Source organism: Leuresthes tenuis, unplaced genomic scaffold, assembly GCF_036924035.1.
Source record: "Leuresthes tenuis unplaced genomic scaffold, fLeuTen1.0.hap1 SCAF_1, whole genome shotgun sequence".
In the NCBI taxonomy this organism is placed as follows: Eukaryota; Metazoa; Chordata; class Actinopteri; order Atheriniformes; family Atherinopsidae; genus Leuresthes; species Leuresthes tenuis.
In genome coordinates, this window is record NW_027325355.1 from 6,634,594 (window position 1) to 6,656,333 (window position 21,740).

The 21,740-nt window shown below is 44.6% G+C and overlaps 1 protein-coding gene, 15 non-coding genes and 15 pseudogenes across 16 annotated transcripts in view; all 31 read left to right on the forward strand.

The window, feature by feature from the left end:
* Positions 1-21,740, forward strand: part of LOC140292446 (NACHT, LRR and PYD domains-containing protein 3-like) — a 405,682-nt gene that overhangs the window by 99,910 nt on the left and 284,032 nt on the right. The gene's annotated exons all lie outside the window — the stretch shown is intronic.
* Positions 2,412-2,575, forward strand: LOC140297500 (U1 spliceosomal RNA). Its single transcript, XR_011913229.1, has one exon. It is a non-coding gene; the product is annotated as a U1 spliceosomal RNA (small nuclear RNA).
* Positions 8,550-8,621, forward strand: trnaq-uug (transfer RNA glutamine (anticodon UUG)). The gene has a single exon. It is a non-coding gene; the product is annotated as a tRNA-Gln (tRNA).
* On the forward strand, positions 10,904-11,022 carry LOC140300771 (5S ribosomal RNA; annotated as a pseudogene).
* LOC140303781 (5S ribosomal RNA) lies at positions 11,292-11,410 on the forward strand (annotated as a pseudogene).
* LOC140299761 (5S ribosomal RNA) lies at positions 11,680-11,798 on the forward strand (annotated as a pseudogene).
* On the forward strand, positions 12,068-12,186 carry LOC140297655 (5S ribosomal RNA). Its single transcript, XR_011913371.1, has one exon. It is a non-coding gene; the product is annotated as a 5S ribosomal RNA (ribosomal RNA).
* Positions 12,456-12,574, forward strand: LOC140299568 (5S ribosomal RNA; annotated as a pseudogene).
* On the forward strand, positions 12,844-12,962 carry LOC140299715 (5S ribosomal RNA; annotated as a pseudogene).
* On the forward strand, positions 13,232-13,350 carry LOC140300431 (5S ribosomal RNA; annotated as a pseudogene).
* LOC140298184 (5S ribosomal RNA) lies at positions 13,620-13,738 on the forward strand. Its single transcript, XR_011913854.1, has one exon. It is a non-coding gene; the product is annotated as a 5S ribosomal RNA (ribosomal RNA).
* LOC140297638 (5S ribosomal RNA) lies at positions 14,008-14,126 on the forward strand. Its single transcript, XR_011913356.1, has one exon. It is a non-coding gene; the product is annotated as a 5S ribosomal RNA (ribosomal RNA).
* On the forward strand, positions 14,393-14,511 carry LOC140300184 (5S ribosomal RNA; annotated as a pseudogene).
* LOC140297065 (5S ribosomal RNA) lies at positions 14,781-14,899 on the forward strand. The gene has a single exon (XR_011913024.1). It is a non-coding gene; the product is annotated as a 5S ribosomal RNA (ribosomal RNA).
* On the forward strand, positions 15,169-15,287 carry LOC140298230 (5S ribosomal RNA). Its single transcript, XR_011913896.1, has one exon. It is a non-coding gene; the product is annotated as a 5S ribosomal RNA (ribosomal RNA).
* Positions 15,557-15,675, forward strand: LOC140319053 (5S ribosomal RNA). Its single transcript, XR_011917936.1, has one exon. It is a non-coding gene; the product is annotated as a 5S ribosomal RNA (ribosomal RNA).
* Positions 15,945-16,063, forward strand: LOC140305601 (5S ribosomal RNA; annotated as a pseudogene).
* Positions 16,333-16,451, forward strand: LOC140284283 (5S ribosomal RNA; annotated as a pseudogene).
* On the forward strand, positions 16,721-16,839 carry LOC140297464 (5S ribosomal RNA). The gene has a single exon (XR_011913196.1). It is a non-coding gene; the product is annotated as a 5S ribosomal RNA (ribosomal RNA).
* On the forward strand, positions 17,109-17,227 carry LOC140293336 (5S ribosomal RNA). Its single transcript, XR_011912662.1, has one exon. It is a non-coding gene; the product is annotated as a 5S ribosomal RNA (ribosomal RNA).
* On the forward strand, positions 17,497-17,615 carry LOC140296380 (5S ribosomal RNA; annotated as a pseudogene).
* Positions 17,888-18,006, forward strand: LOC140302911 (5S ribosomal RNA; annotated as a pseudogene).
* Positions 18,276-18,394, forward strand: LOC140316356 (5S ribosomal RNA; annotated as a pseudogene).
* Positions 18,664-18,782, forward strand: LOC140316362 (5S ribosomal RNA; annotated as a pseudogene).
* LOC140297923 (5S ribosomal RNA) lies at positions 19,052-19,170 on the forward strand. The gene has a single exon (XR_011913616.1). It is a non-coding gene; the product is annotated as a 5S ribosomal RNA (ribosomal RNA).
* LOC140286254 (5S ribosomal RNA) lies at positions 19,441-19,559 on the forward strand. The gene has a single exon (XR_011911109.1). It is a non-coding gene; the product is annotated as a 5S ribosomal RNA (ribosomal RNA).
* On the forward strand, positions 19,829-19,947 carry LOC140293634 (5S ribosomal RNA; annotated as a pseudogene).
* LOC140293282 (5S ribosomal RNA) lies at positions 20,217-20,335 on the forward strand. Its single transcript, XR_011912657.1, has one exon. It is a non-coding gene; the product is annotated as a 5S ribosomal RNA (ribosomal RNA).
* Positions 20,605-20,723, forward strand: LOC140298464 (5S ribosomal RNA). The gene has a single exon (XR_011914109.1). It is a non-coding gene; the product is annotated as a 5S ribosomal RNA (ribosomal RNA).
* Positions 20,993-21,111, forward strand: LOC140316369 (5S ribosomal RNA; annotated as a pseudogene).
* LOC140310847 (5S ribosomal RNA) lies at positions 21,381-21,499 on the forward strand. The gene has a single exon (XR_011916882.1). It is a non-coding gene; the product is annotated as a 5S ribosomal RNA (ribosomal RNA).

Sequence of the window (21,740 nt, forward strand, 5' to 3'; positions counted from 1 at the left end):
GTCTTCAGTGAAGCAACAGCTGAACAGCCCATCTCACAGAGATATGTTGCAAAGGGAAGCAGAATGCACGCAGCTCTCTGCCCGATGAGTGGATACTCCCTCTCCACTCCAAACCAGAATTCACTCAGTCTGAGCCTTAAACCTCAGTCTCAGGGTGGAGTCAGATGTCATCTCAATAAACTGGTCCTCCTCAGCAGAGCTAAAATCAGCAGGTGCTGCAGGCAGAATATAAATAAATGAGCTTACTTGTCATTGCATAATAAACACAAATCTGTTTGCCAACAATCCATTCCAGTTAGTTGGTAGCAAACATCATAAATAAAATGTCAAAATACCAACCTGCTGCATTGAATGGATCCATAACCCAGGCATACTGAGCACTGTTGTTTGGGAAGTATTTTTGAAACAATCCTCTCAGGGAAGAGATGTGCTGCTTAATACATGGGATCACTGTGGTGGCTCCAGAATCAGTGTTTTCAGCAACTTCACTCAGGTTCTCAAAGACATCTATGTTTGGCTGATCGAGGCGCCTGCCCCATACCTCGAGCTTTCGGGAGAATGCTGTGACCTTGTCTGCCAGGTGAGGTAGGTGCTTGTCTTTGCCTTGAAGCTGAAGATTTAATTCATTCAGCTTGCCAAACACATCGCTGAGGTAGGCCAGTTTAAGCAGAAATTGTTCATCACTGAACTTGCTTGCAGCCTCATACATGTGCTCCTCCTCCAAGAACATCCGAATCTCTGCCCTGAGCTCAAAGACACGCGACAGCACTTTACCCCGGGAGAGCCACCTTGCTTCACTGTGAAACAGCACAGATGTGTGATCAGCTCCCATTTCCTCACAAAGTGCGGAGAACAGTCGCGCTTTCAGGGGTCGGATTTTGATAAAATTCACCACGCTCACAACTTCTGTCAAAACCTCATTTAGTTCAGGGCTGAGCTGTCTTGACGCGAGCGCTTCCCTGTGAATAACACAGTGCGTCCAGTGCGCATCTGGCGCAACCCTCTTTATTAGCGCCTGCAGCCCGTTTCTTGACCCTGCCATTGTCTGTGCGCCATCAGAGCAAAAGCCCACACAGTTTTCCCATTTAAGATGGTGTTCTTTGAGGTAACTGTCCATGATCTTAAACAGCTCATCAGCTGTGGCTCTATTTTTTTATGTATTTGCAAAAGAGCAACTCCTCGCACAGTGACTCGCAATTCACAAAGCGCACGTACGAGATGAACAGGCAGTCTTTATTGCTGTCAGTAGCTTCGTCCACTTGTAATGCAAAACGACTTTCTTTTAATTTTTCTATGAGTTGGTCCTCAAGATCACTTGAAATGTCCCCTATACGTCTCGCAATTGTGTCGTTTGACAGTGGGACAGCTTTTAATTTAGCTGCGCTTGTCTCGTCAAGCATAACTGACACCATGTCTAAAGCAGCGGGGAGAATGAGCTGCTCAGCAATTGTGTGTGGTTTTTTGCATTGTGCAATTCTGTATGCAACTCTATATGAAGCCATCTGTGCTTTACCGTTTACTGATGCAGCTTTTATCATGCGATTCTCCTGTTGACGGTATTCTGCCAGTTTTCTTTGAAAGAAATCAATGGGTTTATTGACGTGACTGGGGTGTGTGGTCTCTAGGTGTCTTCTTAATTTGTTGGGTCTCATGCTGTCTGCTGCTAGCGGTTTAAGACACAGAACACACATGGGTCTCTCCTCTGCCCCCACCGCCGTTGCCGTGAATCCAAGAGCAAGATACCCTTCATCATATTTCCTTTTTGGTTGGCTTTTTGGTTGATGAGGCCCGTCTGGTTTGTGTCTCTCTGCTGGCGCTGGTTCGACAACTTTTGTGGTCCGTGTCACAAATTTATCCATGTTGTTATTGCCTCCGCTCGTCTGCTACCCATCGGCGCGAAAGTTTCCCTCCCACAAACGGCTTCTGTCCAATCCTACGTTAGCAACCGTAACTATGCACAAGAGTCCAGTCAAGCTTTCGGCAAATGTTGAGTTCCTTTCGTTTGAACTTCGCCAACGTTTAATCTGGTGAATGTATCTTTCAAAAAGCTTATTGTAAAAAAAATTATAAAGATAAAAGGGAAAAGGGAAATATTTCCTCCCGTTTGGCGCGCCCCACCTGTCACGTCTCTATTCCCCACCAGTAGGGCGCGCCCCACACTTTGAGAACCGCGGAGTTAGCCTGTTGTGCACATAAACAGCACTGCATTATGGGAAATAAGAAGTATGTTTTTAAAATGTTAAATGTTACATTATTTCACTCTTTTTTTTTAACAAACCTGCTTCCTCTGTACATATATGTAGAATCCCAGCCTCTGTAACCTCTGGTGTAGTTAGCTTATAGACTGTTAGCACCGTCAGTGTGCTCAGTATGTGTGTGAGTGACTCACCCCTCAGTGAGCTGAACAACTCATACTTACTTGGCAGGGGAGATACCATGATCAAGAAGATGGTTCTCCCAAGGTGAGGCTCAGCCATTGCACTGAGGCTGTTCTGACCTTTGTGAATTCCCCAAATGTGGGAATGTTAACTGATTAATTTCTGGTAGTGGGGGACTGTGTTTGCGCTCTCCCCTGATAAACTTGTTCAAAGAAAAATATAAATTCTGAGAGCATATGGTAGTAACACTTACATGGAACAGTTTTTCAAATCAGTTTACATCGGTTCAATCTTCATTCTTTACTTGTTTTTTTTACTGAATTCAACTTGTTTTTACTTTTAATGGCATCAGATCACAACAAATATTAATTGTTGGGGAGACTGGAGCAGGGAAAAGCTCCAGTGGAAACAGCATCCTGGGAAGAGATGAATTCACTGCAGAGATCAGTCCTCAGGTAACACAGAAGCTCCACTCTGCTTTGGGATTTTAGCTTTTAACTGCAGAACTGTTCATATACAAGCTGAACCAGAGGAAAGTGGAGTTGAAAGATGAGACTATTGTGTGAATTAGTTGTTCACGTATGTTTTTAAAATGTGTTCAACTGTCGACAGCCGGCTTTATGACTTTATGTTTATGCATTTAGCTTTTATCCAAAGCAACTTACAAATGAGGATATAACGATGCAGCTAACAGCAAAGCTAACAATAAGCTACATAGAAGGAACACCATTAGCCAGGCTCTGTCAGAGGTGACAGTGTAGAAATGGAGTGCAGGCATAGAGGGAAGCACAGTTTAAGTGGCAGATTAAATTTATACACCTGAACAGGGACTTGAACCCTGGATCCTCAAATTAGACGTCTGATGCTCTGCCGACTGAGCTGAAGCAGGGGAGCAGTAGTCCGTATTTGAGGCGGAAGAAGAGGGAAAAGGGGGAAGGAGAAAAATGAAGGAAAAGAAGACGTTTTGAGAAAATGAGTGAGGGAAAAAAATGGAAGGAACTTGTAGTTATTTGTGTTTCTGCTGTCCATTTCAAGTAAAAGCAGACAGTCTGGTGTATTCATTTGAGAAATCTAACCTAACATGACACTCTGCTGTAGAATAGTGTAGGAGGCTCTCGATCCAAAGGTCGCTGGTTCGATTCCATCATTGGACATGAGACAAACTTTTACCAAGTGTTATCAAATGTAATTTTTAAATTTCTGAATTGAGTACTGCAACAATGTAGTCGTCTTCTATGAATGAGTTGAAAAAAACTGAAGACACTCACTGAAATGTAACAAATTTATTACTAATTTCACACACACACAAACACTCAGAAACACATGTGAAATTAAACCTGAAGCAATAAAAACAGGAATAAATTAAATTCAAAATAGAAAAAATAAATGACAAATAACAAATAAAGTAAAAGCAATAAATGAACAAATATAGAAAATAATTAAATTTAGGAAACATTACAACAAGAGCAACAAGAGTACAATAATAATAATAAAATAGAATGAATAAAGAAATGATAAATACCTAAATAAAATACATACAAAAAAACACAAAAAATGGAAAATATTTAAAGTTATTAATTTCTTTCTTTATTAAGTCATTTAGAACAAGAAACAATATAAAATAGAATAAAAAGATAACTAAAAGAAAACAAAATAAATACAATAAATTAACAAAAGAAACTAATTAGAACAGTAAATTAAGACATTTTTTTTCTTTTAAAACTATTTACATGCATATTAACATGTAAAGAATGATCTGAAACACTTTTTTTTCCTCCCTCTTTCTCCTCATCTCCTGCATCCATTCTTCCAGAGACATTCTGTTATTTTTTGGACAGTATATATTCCCATAATACTGCCCATGACCATTTTCTTTTATGCGCGGCAGGTGGCACTGACGGCATTAGTTTTTTTTCCACTGTGCGGGTGCACTTACGCTCTCCGGGTTGGCGGAGGTGAGGGCAGGGGACCAGACGGCACAATCTGTTTGTTTCCAGTTGGGATGACAAACACAACTGGCACAATGAAGGGGCTTAAAAGTACAGGAGCTGGAGGTGGTGGCTGACTGAACACCTGCCTCTGAGCTGCTGACTTCTGCTTATCCACTGCCTGTCCAGCTGTACTCTGGGGAGTCAGGCAGGTTGACCCCTTGCAGCAGAATGCTACTGTCCTGCCTCTTCAGCCTCTTATTGCGCCACTGAGTCAGTGCTGTTTGATTGCACTACTCTGCAGTTGTTTGATCAAGTGTTTCTCAGGATTTTAGGAGACTGTGGTGGGAGAGTCTCTGACCCTCGGGGGTTTTAATGTGTGTGTACGTTTTTAAGCCTGATGTATCACACATAAGTGCATTTTGAGACCATGGATATAAATTGCTGTATATGAACATACGTTGATAAATAAGAACTTACAAAGGCATATCAGAAGTATTTTAAATTTAATTCAGAATAAAACAATACCAAAAACTAACTCAGTTGCTGAAGTTTATTAGGGAGGTCTGATTTCACCTAAAAATGAAGATAACTGCAATTAATCAAAAGGAATGAAAGCAGGAGGTGCCTTTGGAACACACATTTTGTACCCTAGTCTGGTTATGTATCCAGTTCCCTGTAAATGGATTAAATATTAGGCACACCACTCAGAAACTCTGGTCATGCCATTTTGCCTCGATTCATTGTGGAGAAGTCTCTCTCACAGTTTACCCTGGAAACTGGGATGACCAGAGCAACTGCTGCCAAGTAGCTCAGCAGATTTGTCCCCATTCATCCCACTCACTTGCCAGGAGAGTCACAACTTCAGATTGGTTCTTGTCCTAGAAAAAAATATTTTAGAGAGATGTTGATTATTTATATTGCACAAGTTTTGCCTTGATCTTGAATTGAATAATTAAGTTATTTAAAGTTGGAGTTACATCAAAAAAGTGTTTATTTAAATCAGGAGGGGAGAATATACATTAAAAAGCCGGTGCACCCGGTGGAAAGCGACCAATGCCGCTGGCCGTGGAGAAGCCATTCCACAGCGTGGGTGGAGCCCGTAGAAATATACCGTTTTTTCACGACCATACGGCGCACCGTACTAAAAGGCGCAGTCTCAGTGGTGTGCCGTTACTGTGTTTTTAACACACATAAGGCGCACCTAATTATAGGGCGTGAGTTTTATATACAATCCACACAAGCATACAAGTTTTTGTATTTAAAAATAGATCGGGAGCAAAACTGAGTTTGTTTGTGCTTTATTTAAAACACGGTTGAACAAGCAAGTGTGCGTCATAACTCAAACCCATCGAAGTCTTCATCTTCTGTTTCTGCATTGAACAGCTGTGCTAAATCTCCATCAAACATGCCAGGTTCACTGTCTTCACTGTAAAAGCCGTGTGGCTCCTCGGAAATGATGCCGGCTTTTGCGAAAGCTCGAACAACAGTGCTAGCAGACACGTTAGCCCAAGCATCTACAATCCACTCACAAGCTGTGGCGTAACTTGCCCGGCGTTGCCTTCCACCCTTAGTGAAACTATGGTCTCCATCAGTCATCCATTGCTCCCACGCCGCTCGCAGTCTGACTTTGAACGGCCGATTCACACCGATGTCCAGCGGTTGGAGTTCCTTTGTCAGGCCTCCCGGAATGATAGCAAGCTCAGAGTTCGTTTGCTTAACTTGTGTTTTCACATCGGCTGTGAGATGGGCACGCATAGAGTCACAGATCAACAGCGATGGCGATGCGTGGAAAAAACCACCTGGTCTTCTTACATACACCTCCCGCAGCCACTCTTTCATCATTTCCTCATCCATCCAGCCCTTTTCATTTGCCTTACTGATAACTCCAGCTGGAAACTTCTCTTTAGGCAAAGCCTTTCTCTTAAAAATCACCAGAGGCGGCAGTTTCTGTCCATTAGCATGGCAGCCTAGCACAACAGTAAAAGAAGACTTCTCGTACCCCGTTGTGCGTATCGCTACCGCGCTGGTACCAGTCTTCTCCACAGTGTGACTCACCGTGATGTCGAAAGTCCATATCCATCATCCATATTAGTGATGTGGCTGGGCTGGATGTGTTTATCGGTGATATGTTTAAAGCAGTAGGAGCGGAAGCTGGCCAGCTTTTCATTATAATCCGCTGGAAGTTTCTGCGCTACTGTAGTCCTGGTCCGGATGGAAAAATGGCACCGTTTCATGAAACGAAAGCACCAAGACGGACCTCCTTGGAAATGTTCGATTTTCATTTCTTCTGCTAGCGTTGCCGCTTTAAGTCGAATGGTGACCGTCGAAACGCTTCTCCCACTCGTTCTTTGCTCGATGATCCACTGCTCGAGTCTTTCCTCCAACTTGGGCCACCTCTCCTTATTTCCACGGAAACTCAGCTGCGTCTTCTTCACCTGTCGGAGCTCGTTTTCCAGCTTCCTCCACTTGCGAACCATCGATCCGTTGATCTTAAATTCTCTCGCGGCTTCTCGATTCCCATGTTCCTCTGCGTAGTTGATGGCCTTCAGTTTAAACACACACCCCTGTACTTTTATATACCGGTACAATCAACGCTCCCACTTCACCCTTTAACGTTCTCATGGTGTTCTCTACTATGTCCGCCTTACAACAACTCTCCTGCGCAGGAGTGAGACACTGTCTGACAGGGCGCACTGCACTATAAGGCGCGCTGCACATTTTGAAGAAAATCTAAAACTTTTATGTGCGCCTTATGGTCGTGAAAATACGGTACAGTCCCTGTGTTTTAATTCCCGACTCGGAAACTCTCGAAAACTGCTGAGTTGGTGACACACAAGCCACGGTAACCTCATGTCATAAGTTAGGAAATCAGTCAGTGGGTCTGGATCAAAAGGAGCTGACAGCACTGGGTAGAGGGATGAGATAAATGGGGAGAAATAGCAGGAAATCAGCACCATGGAGGGCAGAAAGTTCGACTTGGTTTGATGAGATCAACAACATAGCCCACTGCTCCATTATCCAACTTGATGGCTTACTCTCTGCATGGGACTATTGCCCAAAAAAGAAGTTGCACTTACCTCAGAGTCAGACCCCCGCTCCGCAGTCCCGCTCCAGTGTCGTTGGAATCTGGGTCGCGCCAAATGCGTCAAGAAAAAAGTGACGTCTATGAGCGGGACGGGTGCAGTAATTAGCGCGCATTCTTCCTCTCGCTTGGTTACGGGCGGTAAGAAAGTACAGCTGTGGAATGGTCTGATAGACTGACAGATCTTTTTTTATTGTTATTGTTTTTCTCTTTCTCTCTCTCTCTCTAAACTTGTCTTCAGTCCAATCTCCCGTCCTGAGCGAGCCTGAGCGACTGTGGAAAGGAACGACTCCCTTTTAACAGGAAGAAACCTCTGGCAGGACCAGACTCAGGAAGGGTGGCCACCCGCCTCGACCAGCTGGGGTTTGACTACTCAAAAGCCTGCACACCCAGGCCATTTTCTCTCAAACATGGTAGAAACACTACTTTCCAAAAGAATGATTAAAATGGACTTTTTGATGATTAACATCAACTAAAAAATGATAATGGATAAATCTATCTATTATTTGTCTGTTGGAATTCTCAACAGTAGGCACGGCAACAGTTTCCGTAGTGTAGCGGTTATCACGTTCGCCTCACACGCGGAAGGTCTTTGCTTGCTCCAACTCTGTTTATTTCATTCTTGTGTGTAGATGTATGACTGCACGTTACTGATGGCAACATCAACATATTCATAATTATGGATAGGAGGGAGCCTCGTCTGCTATTCTTGACATGCTGGAAAGAAAACAGCAAATGTTCTGCATCGTACAAAAGCGGATCCCACCCTGCGTCCTATGAGCTGTCCCCAGGCACCACTCTGGAGCTCTGTGAGAATGCATTTCCAGCAGATAATCTCTGTCGTAAAGTCATTTTTTGGACGTTTTCAAGAGATTCTCCAATGCTGAGGTGTGAAACGGACTTTGGTGAACCACCAGCTGCTCAGCGAAAATGGCACCCTCCCTGTCAAGGAATCGAACCCCATTCCTTCGCGTGACAGGCGGATTCTAACCTTTGACCAGCGAAGATACAGAATGTGTTGCTTAACTGTCGTGCCCATATTAAGAATACAAGCTGTAAGAGCGCTGCTGAAAAATTGACCAAAAAAACCCACTTTGCTTTAAACCTTTATATTGTCAAGCATTTACATGAATAAGAGCATAGTTTGCCTGTGGAAGGGGTTCCATGGTGTAAAGGTCAGCACTCTGGACTTTGAATCCAGTGATCCGAGTTAAAATCTCGGTGGAACCTTCAGGTGTTCTGGAAAGAAGATGAGTGGATGAGGTTAGTCACACCAGAGTGTGTGATTGACCAATTCCAAAGAGAGGGCTTAAATTGGTTAATGTTGAAAAAGTGAAACATTCAGCTGAGAGGTTCTGTGCTATTTACTTTCTCACATCTGGGTGTCACTAATTGAATCTATTTGGTTTCTTCTTGCATATTCATTTGCAATGCATATATTTTTCCATGCTCTCCATTTGGAATTTGGACACAGAAGCCAAAGGAGAAGGAAACAGGAAAAACAATCCCATGGTAACAATCAGCAACAAGGAGAACTACTCAAAGCCTGCACAATTAACCCGGTGCCCACCCATGGGCCAACCAATCATCCAATCAAGGAGCAGCAATTTCTGCCGGCCGGGATCTGAGCGCCAACTCCATGCGGTGCGCACAAGTTGGTACTGATTTAGGAAAAAGAGGATTGTACAATTTTACTCCTTGGTATAGATACTCTTTCAAAAACGTCCAAAAAATAAAATATGTGGTTGATAAAACTGTGTGACTCAGTCCTTCAACACAAAAGGCAGGCAAAGGAAAATCAGCTGTCCTCTCCATCTAATCATAGGAGCAAGGTAGTAACTACCATAGAGGACACCGGGGTCGTGTCCTCTGTATTTTTAATTTTTATTTTGTTGCTGAAATTGTGGTGATTTTATATTTGAAGAGCCAAGAGTAGCGCTGTTTAATAAAACAGTGGCTCAGTTTGGGCAGACGTGCTGCGCGTCATCGACAACATGCACTGTCGCTATGGTAACTACCACACAAGTCGGACTTTGATGTTGTTACCGTTAGTGAGTCAGTCAGTCACACCAGTCACTGAAAGAGGAGCACATCAAGCTAAACATGTAGGTGGAGAGCAGTTTAAGTGGTAGATGACTGTGAGAAAAAATGCATTTTAATGTGGAGATATTTTTATTGCAGCCCAGCGTCCTACTCGGATAGCAAGGAAACATGAATCAAAGTTTAATTTGTATATATTATCCCTCTGTCCCGGGACAGTTCATTCCTTTTTATTCCTAATCCATGACTTGATGAAATTCATTCTCCAGGTTTACATTGTAACTCACTTGCAAATCATTTAGGATGAGGCTGATGTTCTCTGATAACAAACTAAACAAATAAACCTAAAAGTCATTATGTTGTTTTTGTTCCTTTAAGACTCTGAAAATGGCCAGATTTAAATAATGGAATTAAATAAATTTCCAGGGGAGCCCCGAACCCGACTAGAAGTTCTGACTCATGACCTCAGTATTTTTTGGGCCTCTGCATCTAAAACCTCACTCAGGTAAAAGAATCAAAGTGTCATCAGCAACATTTACTAACACTTCCACCAGTAAAAGTATTTATTCTGCAGAGCAGCTCTCAGCGTTTGCTGTTAGATATAAAGTTGCCTGTTTGACAGTTTAAAGTGGCGGCACGTGCACTTTTTCTACCATCCAAGTACTAACCAGGCCCGACCCTGCTTAGCTTCCTAGATCTGACGAGATCGGGCGTGTTCAGGGTGGTATGGCCGTAAGCGAGAGAATCAGTCACAAATCAGCTTTTTATAGATGCTGAAACAACATCTATCACTGTGTTCTGACTTCTAAAATATAATGTAACTGTTTAAAAATGAGCAATTTGTGATGATTTCATCTAACTAAGCAGCCTCAGTCTCTCTGTGTGACGCTGAACACAAAACTACACACAGGGAACAGAAGAGGTCGACAGACACTAAGTTATCTGAGAGTCTCACTTTCAGCTGCAGAGAACCAACACGAGAGAGAAGAACATGTGCAGGATCAACATCAGCCTCTCAAGCCAATTAGGTGAAAAACTAAAAGAAACATATGGTTCAAGCAGCTATATAATAGATATTTGTTACGGTGACTTTTGCTTACGGCCACACCACCCTGAACACGCCTGATCTCGGAAGCCAAGCAGGGTTGGGCATTTTTAGAACTTGGATGGGAGACTGCTTGGGAATACCAGGTGCTGTAAGCTTTTTCTCTTCTCTCTACCACCTGCATGTCTTTTGTTGCAACGTCTGATCACCCTGTGACACATGAGGAAGTTGGTCATCTTCAGCTGCTGCTGCTTTGTTGGCAGACACGAAGTGATCTGAGATTCTCAGTTTCAACTGCAGATAATAATCACATCAGGAAAGAAGATGTGCCCACTACAAGTTAGCCTTTCTCTGCAATTATCTGGTTACATCGAGGAACTGTATTATTCCAGTACCTATATAATGCACATTGTTCACAGACATTGTTGCTTACGGCCACACCACCCTGAATATACCCGACCTCGTCTGATCCAGGAAGCCAAGCAGGGTTGGGCCTGGTTAGTACTTGGATGGGAGACCGCTTGGGAATGCCAGGTGCTGTAAGCTTTTTCTCTTCTCTCTACCACCTGCATGTCTTTTGTTGCAACGTCTGATCACCCTGTGACACATGAGGAAGTTGGTCATCTTCAGCTGCTGCTGCTTTGTTGGCAGACACGAAGTGATCTGAGATTCTCAGTTTCAACTGCAGGTAATAATCACATCAGGGATGAAGATGTGCCCACTACGCATCATTCTTTCTCGGCAATTATCTGGTTACATCGAGGAACTGTATGATTCCAGTACCTATATAATGCACATTTGTGACGGACATTGTTGCTTACGGCCACACCACCCTGAATATGCCCGACCTCGTCTAATCTCGGAAGCCAATTAGGGTTGGGCCTGGTTAGTACTTGAATGGGAGACCGCTTGGGAATACCAGGTGCTGTAAGCTTTTTCTCCTCTCTCTACCACCTGCATGTCTTTTGTTGCAACGTCTGATCACCCTGTGACACATGAGGAACTTGGTCATCTTCAGCTGCTGCTGCTTTGTTGGCAGACACGAAGTGATCTGAGAGTCTCAGTTTCAACTGCAGGTAATAATCACATCAGGGATGAAGTTGTGCCCACTACAAGTTAGCCTTTCTCGGCAATTATCTGGTTACATCGAGGAACTGTGTGATTTCAGTACCTATATAATGCACATTGTTCACAGATATTGTTGCTTACGGCCACACCACCCTGAATATACCCGACCTCGTCTGATCCCGAAAGCCAAGCAGGGTTGGGCCTGGTTAGTACTTGGGTGGGAGACTGCTTGGGAATACCAGGTGCTGTAAGCTTTTTCTCTTCTCTCTACCACATGCATGTCTTTTGTTGCAACGTCTGATCACCCTGTGACACATGAGGAAGTTGGTCATCTTCAGCTGCTGCTGCTTTGTTGGCAGACACGAAGTGATCTGAGAGTCTCAGTTTCAACTGCAGGTAATAATCACGTCAGGGAAGAAGATGTGCCCACTACAAGTTAGCCTTTCTCGGCAATTATCTGGTTACATAGAGGAACTGTATGATTCCAGTACCGATATAATGCACATTTGTCACAGACATTGTTGCTTACGGCCACACCACCCTGAACATGCCCGACCTCGTCTGATCTCGGAAGCCAAGCAGGGTTGGGCCTGGTTAGTACTTGGATGGGAGACCGCTTGGGAATACCAGGTGCTGTAAGCTTTTTCTCTTCTCTCTACCACCTGCATGTCTTTTGTTGCAACGTCTGATCACCTTGTGACACATGAGGAAGTTGGTCATCTTCAGCTGCTGCTGCTTTGTTGGCAGACACGAAGTGATCTGAGAGTCTCAGTTTCAACTGCAGGTAATAATCACATCAGGGATTAAGATGTGCCCAATACATATCATTCTTTCTCTGCAATTATCTGGTTACATAGAGTAACCATATGATTCCAGTACCTATATAATGCACATTGTTCACAGATATTGTTGCTTACGGCCACGCCACCCTGAATATGCCAGACCTCGTCTGATCTCGGAAGCCAAGCAGGGTTGGGCCTGGTTAGTACTTGGATGGGAGACTGCTTGGGAATACCAGGTGCTGTAAGCTTTTTCTCTTCTCTCTACCACCTGCATGTCTTTTGTTGCAACGTCTGATCACCCTGTGACACATGAGGAAGTTGGTCATCTTCAGCTGCTGCTGCTTTGTTGGCAGACACGAAGTGATCTGAGAGTCTCAGTTTCAACTGCAGGTAATAATCACATCAGGGATTAAGATGTGCCCAATACATATCATTCTTTCTCTGCAATTATCTGGTTACATAGAGTAACCATATGATTCCAGTACCTATATAATGCACATTGTTCACAGATATTGTTGCTTACGGCCACGCCACCCTGAATATGCCCGACCTCGTCTGATCTCGGAAGCCAAGCAGGGTTGGGCCTGGTTAGTACTTGGATGGGAGACTGCTTGGGAATACCAAGTGCTGTAAGCTATTTCTCTTCTCTCTACCACCTGCATGTCTTTTGTTGCAACGTCTGATCACCCTGTGACACATGAGGAAGTTGGTCATCTTCAGCTGCTGCTGCTTTGTCGGCAGACACGAAGTGATCTGAGAGTCTCAGTTTCCGCTGGAGAGAATAATCACGACAGGGAAGAAGATGTGCCCAATACGCATCAGCCTTTCTCAGCAATTATCTGGTTACATAGAGTAACCGTATGATTCCAGTACCTATATAATGCACATTTGTGACAGACATTGTTGCTTACAGCCACACCACCCTGAATTTGCCCAACCTCGTCTGATCTCGGAAGCCAAGCAAGGTTGGGCCTGGTTAGTACTTGGATGGGAGACCGCTTGGGAATACCAGGTGCTGTAAGCTTTTTCTCTTCTCTCTACCACATGCATGTCTTTTGTTGCAACGTCTGATCACCCTGTGACACATGAGGAAGTTGGTCATCTTCAGCTGCTGCTGCTTTGTTGGCAGACACGAAGTGATCTGAGAGTCTCAGTTTCAACTGCAGATAATAATCACTTCAGGGATGAAGATGTGCCCACTACAAGTTAGCCTTTCTCAGCAATAATCTGGTTACATAGAGGAACCGTATGATTCCAGTACCTATATAATGCACATTTGTGACAGACATTGTCGCTTACGGCCAAACCACCCTAAACATGCCCGACCTCGTCTGATCTCGGAAGCCAAGCAGGGTTGGGCCTGGTTAGTACTTGGGTGGGAGACTACTTGGGAATACCAGGTGCTGTAAGCTTTTTCTCTTCTCTCTACCACCTGCATGTCTTTTGTTGCAACGTCTGATCACCCTGTGACACATGAGGAAGTTGGTCATCTTCAGCTGCTGCTGCTTTGTTGGCAGACACGAAGTGATCTGAGAGTCTCAGTTTCAACTGCAGTTAATAATCACATCAGGGATGAAGATTTGCCCACTACATATCAGCCTTTCTCGGCAATTATCTGGTTACATAGAGTAACCGTATGATTCCAGTACCTATATAATGCACATTTGTGACAGACATTGTTGCTTACAGCCACACCACCCTGAATATGCCCGACCTCGTCTGATCTCGGAAGCCAAGCAAGGTTGGGCCTGTTTAGTACTTGGATGGGAGACCGCTTGGGAATACCAGGTGCTGTAAGCTATTTCTCTTCTCTCTACCACATGCATGTCTTTTGTTGCAACGTCTGATCACCCTGTGACACATGAGGAAGTTGGTCATCTTCAGCTGCTGCTTTGTTGGCAGACACGAAGTGATCTGAGAGTCTCAGTTTCAACTGCAGGTAATAATCACTTCAGGGATGAAGATGTGCCCACTACAAGTTAGCCTTTCTTGGCAATAATCTGGTTACATAGAGGAACCGTATGATTCCAGTACCTATATAATGCACATTGTTCACAAATATTGTTGCTTACGGCCAAACCACCCTGAACATGCCCAACCTCATCTGATCTCGGAAGCCAAGCAGGGTTGGGCCTGATTTGTACTTGGATGGGAGACTGCTTGGGAATACCAGGTGCTGTAAGCTTTTTCTCTTCTCTCTACCACCTGCATGTCTTTTGTTGCAACTTCTGATCACCCTGTGACACATGAGGAAGTTGGTCATCTTCAGCTGCTGCTGCTTTGTCGGCAGACACGAAGTGATCTGAGAGTCTCAGTTTCAGCTGCAGGTAATAATCACATCAGGGATGAAGATGTGCCCACTACATATCAGCCTTTCTCGGCAATTATCTGGTTACATAGAGTAACCGTATGATTCCAGTACCTATATAATGCACATTTGTGACAGACATTGATGCTTACAGCCACACCACCCTGAATATGCCCGACCTCGTCTGATCTCGGAAGCCAAGCAAGGTTGGGCCAGTTTAGTACTTGGATGGGAGACCGCTTGGGAATACCAGGTGCTGTAAGCTTTTTCTCTTCTCTCTACCACCTGCATGTCTTTTGTTGCAACGTCTGATCACCCTGTGACACATGAGGAAGTTGGTCATCTTCAGCTGCTGCTGCTTTGTTGGCAGACACGAAGTGATCTGAGAGTCTCAGTTTCAACTGCAGGTAATAATCACATCAGGGATGAAGATGTGCCCACTACATATCAGCCTTTCTCTGCAATTACCTGGTTACATAGTGTAACCGTATGATTCCAGTACCTATATAATGCACATTGTTCACAGATATTGTTGCTTACGGCCACACCACCCTGAAAATGCCTGACCTCATATGATCTCGTAAGCCAAGCAGGGTTGGGCCTGGTTAGTACTTGGATGGGAGACCGCTTGGGAAAACCAGGTGCTGTAAGCTTTTTCTCTTCTCTCTACCACATGCATGTCTTTTGTTGCAACGTCTGATCACCCTGTGACACATGAGGAAGTTGGTCATCTTCAGCTGCTGCTGCTTTGTTGGCAGACACGAAGTGATCTGAGAGTCTCAGTTTCAACTACAGGTAGTAATCACATCAAGGATGAAGATATGCCCACTACATATCAGCCTTTCTTGGCAATTATCTGGTTACATAGAGGAACTGTATGATTCCAGTACCTATATAATTCACATTTGTCACAGACATTGTCGCTTACGGCCAAACCACCCTGAACATGCCCGACCTCGTCTGATCTCGGAAGCCAAGCAGGGTTGGGCCTGGTTAGTACTTGGATGGGAGACTACTTGGGAATACCAGGTGCTGTAAGCTTTTTCTCTTCTCTCTACCACCTGCATGTCTTTTGTTGCAACGTCTGATCACCCTGTGACACATGAGGAAGTTGGTCATCTTCAGCTGCTGCTGCTTTGTTGGCAGACAAGAAGTGATCTGAGAATCTCAGTTTCAACTGCAGGTAATAATCACATCAGGGATGAAGATGTGCCCACTACATATCAGCCTTTCTCTGCAATTATCTGGTTACATAGAGTAACCGTATGATTCCAGTACCTATATAACGCACATTTGTGACAGACATTGTTGCTTACAGTCACACCACCCTGAATATGCCCGACCTCGTCTGATCTCGGAAGCCAAGCAGGGTTGGGCCTTGTTAGTACTTGGATGGGAGACTGCTTTGGAATACCAGGTGCTGTAAGCTTTTTCTCTTCTCTCTACCACCTGCATGTCTTTTGTTGCAACGTCTGATCACCATGTGACACATGAGGAAGTTGGTCATCTTCAGCTGCTGCTGCTATGTTGGCAGACACGAAGTGATCTGAGATTCTCAGTTTCAACTGCAGGTAAAAATCACATCAGGGAAGAAGATGTGCCCACTACAAGTTAGCCTTTCTCGGCAATTATCTGGTTACATAGAGGAACTGTATGATTCCAGTACCTATATAATGCACATTTGTCACAGACATTGTTTCTTATGGCCACACCACCCTGAACATGCCCGACCTCGTCTGATCTCGGAAGCCAAGCAGGGTTGGGCCTGGTTTTTACTTGGATGGGAGACTGCTTGGGAATACCAGGAGCTGTAAGCTTTTTCTCTTCTCTCTACCACCTGCATGTCTTTTGTTGCAACGTCTGATCACCCTGTGACACATGAGGAAGTTGGTCATCTTCAGCTGCTGCTGCTTTGTTGGCAGACACGAAGTGATCTGAGAGTCTCAGTTTCAACTGCAGTTAATAATCACATCAGGGATGAAGATTTGCCCACTACATATCAGCCTTTCTCGGCAATTATCTGGTTACATAGAGGAACTGTATGATTCCAGTACCGATATAATGCACATTTGTCACAGACATTGTTGCTTACGGCCACACCACCCTGAATATGCCCGACCTCGTCTGATCTCGGAAGCCAAGCAGGGTTGGGCCTGGTTAGTACTTGGATTGGAGACCGCTTGGGAATACCAGGTGCTGTAAGCTTTTTCTCTTCTCTCTACCACCTGCATGTCTTTTGTTGCAACGTCTGATCACCCTGTGACACATGAGGAAGTTGGTCATCTTCAGCTGCTGCTGCTTTGTTGGCAGACACGAAGTGATCTGAGATTCTAAGTTTCAACTGCAGATAATAATCACGTCAGGGAAGAAGATGTGCCCACTACAAGTTAGCCTTTCTCGGCAATTATCTGGTTACATAGAGGAACTGTATGATTCCAGTACCGATATAATGCACATTTGTCACAGATATTGATGCTTACGGCCACACCACCCTGAATATACCCGACCTCGTCTGATCTCGGAAGCCAAGCAGGGTTGGTCCTGGTTAGTACTTGGATGGGAGACCGCTTGGGAATACTAGGTGCTGTAAGCTTTTTCTCTTCTCTCTACCACCTGCATGTCTTTTGTTGCAACGTCTGATCACCCTGTGACACATGAGGAAGTTGGTCATCTTCAGCTGCTGCTGCTTTGTTGGCAGACACGAAGTGATCTGAGAGTCTCAGTTTCAACTGCAGATAATAATCACATCAGGGATGAAGATGTGCCCACTACATATCAGCCTTTCTCGGCAATTATCTGGTTACATGGAGTAACCGTATGATTCCAGTACCTATATAATGCACATTGTTCACAGATATTGTTGCTTACGGCCACACCACCCTGAATATACCCGACCTAGTCTGATCTCGGAAGCCAAGAAGGGTTCAGCCTGGTTAGTACTTGGATGGGAGAATGCTTGGGAATACCAGGTGCTGTAAGCTTTTTCTCTTCTCTCTACCACCTGCATGTCTTTTGTTGCAACGTCTGATCACCCTGTGACACATGAGGAAGTTGGTCATCTTCAGCTGCTGCTGCTGCTTTGTTGGCAGACACGAAGTAATCTGAGAGTCTCAGTTTCAACTACAGATAATAATCACATCAGTGATAAAGATGTGCCCACTACAAGTTAGCCTTTCTCGGCAATTATCTGGTTACATCGAGGAACTGTATGATTCCAGTACCTATATAATGCACATTTGTGACAGACATTGTTGCTTACGGCCACACCACCCTGAACATGCCCGACCTCGTCTGATCTCGGAAGCCAAGCAGGGTTGGGCCTCTTTAGTACTTGGATGGGAGACTGCTTGGGAATACCAGGTGCTGTAAGCTTTTTCTCTTCTCTCTACCACCTGCATGTCTTTTGTTGCAACGTCTGATCACCCTGTGACACATGAGGAAGTTGGTCATCTTCAGCTGCTGCTGCTTTGTTGGCAGACACGAAGTGATCTGAGAGTCTCAGTTTCAACTGCAGGTAATAATCACATCAGGGATGAAGATGTGCCCACTACATATCAGCCTTTCTCGGCAATTATCTGGTTACATAGAGTAACCGTATGATTCCAGTACCTATATAATGCACATTGTTCACAGATATTGTTGCTTACGGCCACACCACCCTGAATATGCCCGACCTCGTCTGATCTCGGAAGCCAAGCAGGGTTGAGCCTGGTTAGTACTTGGATCGGAGACTGCTTGGGAATACTAGGTGCTGTAAGCTTTTTCACTTCTCTCTACCACCTGCATGTCTTTTGTTGCAACGTCTGATCACCCTGTGACACATGAGGAAGTTGGTCATCTTCAGCTGCTGCTGCTTTGTTGGCAGACACGAAGTGATCTAAGAGTTTCAGTTTCAACTGCAGGTAATAATCACATCAGGGATGAAGATGTGCCCACTACATATAAGCCTTTCTCTGCAATTATCTGGTTACATAGAGTAACCGTATGATTCCAGTACCTATATAATGCACATTGTTCACAGACATTGTTGCTTACGGCCACACCACCCTGAATATGCCCGACCTCGTCTGATCTCGGAAGCCAAGCAGGGTTGAGCCTGGTTAGTACTTGGATCGGAGACTGCTTGGGAATACTAGGTGCTGTAAGCTTTTTCACTTCTCTCTACCACCTGCATGTCTTTTGTTGCAACGTCTGATCACCCTGTGACACATGAGGAAGTTGGTCATCTTCAGCTGCTGCTGCTTTGTTGGCAGACACGAAGTGATCTAAGAGTTTCAGTTTCAACTGCAGGTAATAATCACATCAGGGATGAAGATGTGCCCACTACATATAAGCCTTTCTCTGCAATTATCTGGTTACATAGAGTAACCGTATGATTCCAGTACCTATATAATGCACATTGTTCACAGACATTGTTGCTTACGGCCACACCACCCTGAATATGCCCGACCTCGTCTGATCTCGGAAGCCAAGCAGGGTTGGTCCTGGTTAGTACTTGGATGGGAGACTGCTTGGGAATACCAGGTGCTGTAAGCTTTTTTCTCTTCTCTCTACCACCTGCATGTCTTTTGTTGCAACGTCTGATCGCCCTGTGACACATGAGGAAGTTGGTCATCTTCAGCTGCTGCTGCATTGTTGGCAGACACGAAGTGATCTGAGAGTCTCAGTTTCAACTACAGATAATAATCACATCAGGGATCAAGATGTGCCCACTACATATCAGCCTTTCTCTGCAATTATCTGGTTACATAGAGTAACCTTATTATACCAGTACCTATATAATGCACATTGTTCACAGATATTGTTGCATACGGCCACACCACCCTGAATATGCCCGACCTCGTCTGGTCTCGGAAGCCAAGCAGGGTTGGGCCTGGTTAGTACTTGGACGGGAGACCCCTTGGGAATACCAGGTGCTGTAAGCTTTTTGTCTTCTCTCTACCACCTGCATGTCTTTTGTTGAGACGTCTGATCACCCTGTGACACATGAGGAAGTTGGTCATCTTCAGCTGCTGCTGCTTTGTTGGCAGACACGAAGTGATCTAAGAGTCTCAGTTTCAACTGCAGGTAATAATCACATCAGGGATGAAGATGTGCCCACTACATATAAGCCTTTCTCTGCAATTATCTGGTTACATATAGTAACCGTATGATTCCAGTACCTATATAATGCACATTTGTCACAGACATTGTTTCTTATGGCCACACCACCCTGAACATGCCCGACCTCGTCTGATCTCGGAAGCCAAGCAGGGTTGGGCCTTGTTTTTACTTGGATGGGAGACTGCTTGGGAATACCAGGAGCTGTAAGCTTTTTCTCTTCTCTCTACCACATGCATGTCTTTTGTTGCAACGTCTGATCACCCTGTGACACATGAGGAAGTTGGTCATCTTCAGCTGCTGCTGCTTTGTTGGAAGACACGAAGTAATCTGAGATTATAAGTTTCAACTGCAGATAATAATCACATCAGGGAAGAAGATGTGCCCACTACAAGTTAGCCTTTCTCGGCAATTATCTGGTTACATAGAGGAACTGTATGATTCCAGTACCGATATAATGCACATTTGTCACAGACATTGTTGCTTACGGCCACACCACCCTGAATATGCCCGACCTCGTCTGATCTCGGAAGCCAAGCAGGGTTGGGCCTGGTTAGTACTTGGATGGGAGACCGCTTGGGAATACCAGGTGCTGTAAGCTTTTTCTCTTCTCTCTACCACCTGCATGTCTTTTGTTGCAACGTCTGATCACCCTGTGACACATGAGGAAGTTGGTCATCTTCAGCTGCTGCTGCTTTGTTGGCAGACACGAAGTAATCTGAGAGTCTCAGTTTCAACTACAGATAATAATCACATCAGTGATAAAGATGTGCCCACTACAAGTTAGCCTTTCTCGGCAATTATCTGGTTACATCGAGGAACTGTATGATTCCAGTACCTATATAATGCACATTTGTGACAGACATTGTTGCTTACGGCCACACCACCCTGAACATGCCCGACCTCGTCTGATCTCGGAAGCCAAGCAGGGTTGGGCCTGTTTAGTACTTGGATTGGAGACTGCTTGGGAATACCAGGTGCTGTAAGCTTTTTCTCTTCTCTCTACCACCTGCATGTCTTTAGTTGCAACGTCTGATCACCCTGTGACACATGAGGAAGTTGGTCATCTTCAGCTGCTGCTGCTTTGTTGGCAGACACGAAGTGATCTGAGAGTCTCAGTTTCAACTGCAGGTAATAATCACATCAGGGATGAAGATGTGCCCACTACATATCAGCCTTTCTCGGCAATTATCTGGTTACATAGAGTAACCGTATGATTCCAGCACCTATATAATGCACATTGTTCACAGATATTGTTGCTTACGGCCACACCACCCTGAATATGCCCGACCTCGTCTGATCTCGGAAGCCAAGCAGGGTTGAGCCTGGTTAGTACTTGGATCGGAGACTGCTTGGGAATACTAGGTGCTGTAAGCTTTTTCACTTCTCTCTACCACCTGCATGTCTTTTGTTGCAACGTCTGATCACCCTGTGACACATGAGGAAGTTGGTCATCTTCAGCTGCTGCTGCTTTGTTGGCAGACACGAAGTGATCTAAGAGTTTCAGTTTCAACTGCAGGTAATAATCACATCAGGGATGAAGATGTGCCCACTACATATAAGCCTTTCTCTGCAATTATCTGGTTACATAGAGTAACCGTATGATTCCAGTACCTATATAATGCACATTGTTCACAGATATTGTTGCTTACGGCCACACCACCCTGAATATGCCCGACCTCGTCTGATCTCGGAAGCCAAGCAGGGTTGGGCCTGGTTAGTACTTGGATGGGAGACTGCTTGGGAATACCAGGTGCTGTAAGCTTTTTTCTCTTCTCTCTACCACCTGCATGTCTTTTGTTGCAACGTCTGATCGCCCTGTGACACATGAGGAAGTTGGTCATCTTCAGCTGCTGCTGCATTGTTGGCAGACACGAAGTGATCTGAGAGTCTCAGTTTCAACTACAGATAATAATCACATCAGTGATGAAGATGTGCCCACTACAAGTTAGCCTTTCTCGGCAATTATCTGGTTACATTGAGGAACTGTATGATTCCAGTACCTA